The 4,089-nt window shown below is 39.9% G+C and overlaps 1 pseudogene; it reads left to right on the top strand.

The window, feature by feature from the left end:
• The first annotated feature begins 2,627 nt into the window (after positions 1-2,627).
• LOC110302647 lies at positions 2,628-3,632 on the top strand (annotated as a pseudogene).
• The last annotated feature ends 457 nt before the right edge of the window (positions 3,633-4,089 follow it).

Below are 4,089 nucleotides of genomic sequence, written 5' to 3'. Positions count from 1 at the left end.
CAACTTACAGATAACTTGAAATACTTATAATTTCTATCATAAGTTAGAAGATTATATGTTTACCATGTTTAAATTTTAGATTGTTTTTGTTTTTGTTTTCATTTTTAGAGTGACATTATATTAGCTATATGCTTAACTTCCTTTTCTGGGTTTAATATTATAAATTAAATCCACTGAATAAATATATATATAAAAGTTTATATATATATATAAACTTTTGAAAATATTTACACACATGCATAGTAACTGGTCCTATCATCTGAGAAGGAAATAAATTGGTTCATAGGATCATCCATTAATTAGAGATTTTTGTTGTAGTGCCAACATATATCCACAATGCTGGATATTGTACACATATTCTATCTATTTAAGTTATAGTTTGTGGTGGTTTAAATATGCTTGGCCCTGGGGAGTGACTGTACTAGGAGGTGTGGTCCTGTTGGAGTAGATGTGACCTTGTTTGTGGAAGTGGTTCATCATTGGGGTGNGCTTTGAGGTTCTAAGTTCAAACTCTACAGACTGCTGAAAGGCACTCCTCCTGCCTGCCTTTGGATCAAGGCGTAGAACTCTTAGCTCCTTTTCCAGCACCATGTCTGCCTGGATGCTGCCATGCTTCNTGCCATGGTAATGGACTAAACCTCTGAAACTGTAAGGCAGAACCAATTAAATGTAGGCCTTTATGAGATACACTGGTCACGGTATCTCTTCACAGCAATGGAAGCCCACAATAAGACANAATTCAAATGGCATGNTTTGACCCTGAGGTTACCTCTCATCAGATAGTACTTTTTGAATTATCAATCCTAAAGAAGTTAGACTTTGTGAGCTTCCTCCTATTGTTGCACCTGTGTTCCAAGGCAAGATCCTGTGATGAGTTGTAAACTTTATATTAACAAATTGGGTCATATCTAACAAAATTGATAGCTGATCTGTTATTCTTTAGTTGGTAACAGTTGATAGTTATTTTATACATTAATATATCATCTTGCAGCTATTCATTCACTGTTCAGATTTCTCTGAATGCTTTATTGCCAAGAAAATGAGCAGTGAATTCGGTCATTAGGTGTGTAACAATGTAGCTATAAGTCTAACGTGTGTCTTTCCCTCATTTGCAGTAGAATTATAAAGCTCTAGTTATATACAATGTTTCCTAAGTTCTAGCTGGGAATGTAGATTGCTATTCTGTGAAATTGCCCTTTTCACTTGATTTGCAGGCTGTTTCAGTGAGAAGAAAATCCCTGCTTTGAAGATTGTTTTAATATTGTGTGTGGTCCACTGATCACTGTTTAAGACACAAAAGGAAATGTTAGCCTGAATCCTGTAAAATATTAGTCTGTTGAATAAGTTGGTTACATTAAATGATAGATGATAGATAGATAGATAGATAGATAGATAGATAGATAGATAGATAGATAGATAGATAGAAAAAGTAATGAAAGGGATGATACGTTAGTTCATATTTTCATCTACAATGAACAAATACCTGGAAAGCTACTCATGAGAGTAAGGATTAATTTTGGCTCATGGTTTGAGGATCCAGTCTATCACTGTGCGGAAGGATTAGTTGTGCAATTCATTGTATTTCTATTATGCTACATTTTCACACCTGATAGATTAGGAAGCAAAAACAGAACAGGAAGGGATACAGACTATAAATACCATGGTCTACTCCTCCATAATCTCCCCCACTGACCCACCTACACCAGGTTGGCCCCATGTCTCAAAAGTTCTACAACTTATTAAATTTACCAAGAAGAAAACTCACGAGCCTGTGATGATTTCACTTTCAAACCATGGAAGACTGTGCTATTAGATAGAATAGGTACTTATAATTAGCCCATATTAATATTTCAATATAAATATAATTACCTGTAGAGCTGACTGAAATATCCCATGTAGTAAAGATAAAATAATACAAGACTAAAATGTAAACACAAACATACATACCTCAAACATATCCCAAACACACACATGCACACACAGAGACACACACACACACACACACACACACACACACAGGCACACACCTACAAGCAAACACATTCGCACAGGTACGAATTTGTGCACTGATGTAAGTAAAGTACAAGGTAAAATACAAGGTCAAAACAAACTAAGAAATTTGCTGAAATGGCAAACTAAAGTTTCTTAGACTGAGAGAGATCAAGAAGAGAACACTGCAGGTTTTTTCCTCAAAGCTGTAATCCCAGAATATTTGAACAAATGGGGCCTTAATCATGTGGAATCAATAAACACAAATTCAAAGACATTTACCAAGATGTCAAATAAAGCTTCAAATCTCTGTCCAAGAGCAGCAAAATCTGCACAAGCTATATATATATATAAACCTGGAAGGGTAATAGGAACTAAAGGTTATTCCATACAAGGATCAGCCTCAGACTGAGGAGTTTACATTGAATTAAGAGGCATAACCAGTGCATATTGCATAGCATGTCAAAAAAGAGATCTGAACCAGTATAGGTACTCAGTCAACACCTACTGAAATTGCACAAGGAAGGTGAAGCATACAACATGATCTCTTAAAAATGTTTGTTTAGACTCTTTGCTCCTCCCTGTTCCAGAGACTGTCACATCTTCTTGTGCATTGCCAGCCTCTTTCCATAGACAGGATGGTGAAGGTTGGTGTGAATGAATTTGGCCATATTGGGCACCTGATTACCAGGACTGCCTTCTGCCTTGCACTTGGCAAAGGTAAGGTTGTTGCCATCAATGACCCCTTCACTGACCTCAATTGCATGGTCTACAGGTTCCAGTATGACTTCACCCATGGCAAATTCAACAGCACAGCATAGTCAAGGCTGAGAATGGGAAGCTTGTCANCAATGGGAAAGCCCATCACCATCTTCCAGGAGTGAGATCCCNCTAACATCAAATGGGGTGATNCCAGTGCTGAGTATGTCAGGAGTCTACTGGTGTCTTTACCACCATGGAGAAGGCCAGGGCCCACTTGAAGGGTGGGGCCAAAAGGGTCATCATCATGGCNCCTTCTGTTGATGTTTGCGACAGATGTGAACCATGAAAAAATATGACAACTCACTCAAGATTGTCTGTGATGCATCCTGCAACACCAACTGCTTAGGCCCCCTGGCCAAGTTTATCCATGACAACTTTGGCATCATGGAAGGGCTCATTACCATGGCCCATGCCATCACTGCCACTCAGAAGGCTGTAGATGATCCCTCTGGAAAGATGTAGCATGATGGCTGTGGGGCTGCCCATAACATCATCCCTGAATTCACTGGTTCTGCCAAGGCTGTGGGCAAGGTCATGCCAGAGCTGAATGAGAAGCTCACTGGCATGGCTTTCCCTGCTCCTACCCACAATGTATCTGTGTAAATCTGACATGCCACCTGGAGAAACCTGTCAAGCATGATGACATCAAGAAGATGGTGAAGCAGGCATCTGAGGGCCCACTAAAAGGCATCCTGGGCTACACTGAGGACCAGGTTGTCTCCTGCAACTTTAACAGCAACTCCTACTCTTCCACTTTTGATGCTGGAGCTGGCATTGCTCTCAGTGACAACTTTGTAAAGCTCATTTCCTGGTATGACAATGAATATGACTACAGCAGTAAAGTGGTGTACTTCATGGCCTACATGGCCTCCAAGGAGTAAGAAACCCTGGACCACCCACCCCAGCAAGGACTCTGAGAGCAAGAGAGAGGCCCTCAGTTGCTGAGTCCCTGTCCCAACTCTGCCCTCAACACTGGGCATCTCCCTCACAATTACCATCTCAGACCCCCATAGTAACAGGAGGGGTCTAGGGAGCCCTCCCTACTCTCTTGAATACCATCAATAAGGTTTGCTAACCCCCTTAAAAATGCTTGTTTATTGTTTTGTTTTTGTTTTTGTTTTTGTTTTGTCTTGTCTTTTCTTTGTTTTGGTTTTATTTGTTTTGTTTGTTTGTGTGTGTTCATGTGTATGCCCATGTGTGCACATAAAGAGGCCAGGGATTAACATCCAGTGTGTCATGCTATCACATTCCATCTTATTTATTGAAGTCAATGACCCTGGTACTATGTGATGTAGCTATCCTGGATGGCTAAATAAGCCCTTGGTATCTGGTATCCTC

This window comes from Mus caroli, chromosome 9, assembly GCF_900094665.2.
Source record: "Mus caroli chromosome 9, CAROLI_EIJ_v1.1, whole genome shotgun sequence".
Lineage (NCBI taxonomy): Eukaryota > Metazoa > Chordata > Mammalia > Rodentia > Muridae > Mus > Mus caroli.
This window is presented reverse-complemented; position numbering and strand designations above follow the sequence as displayed.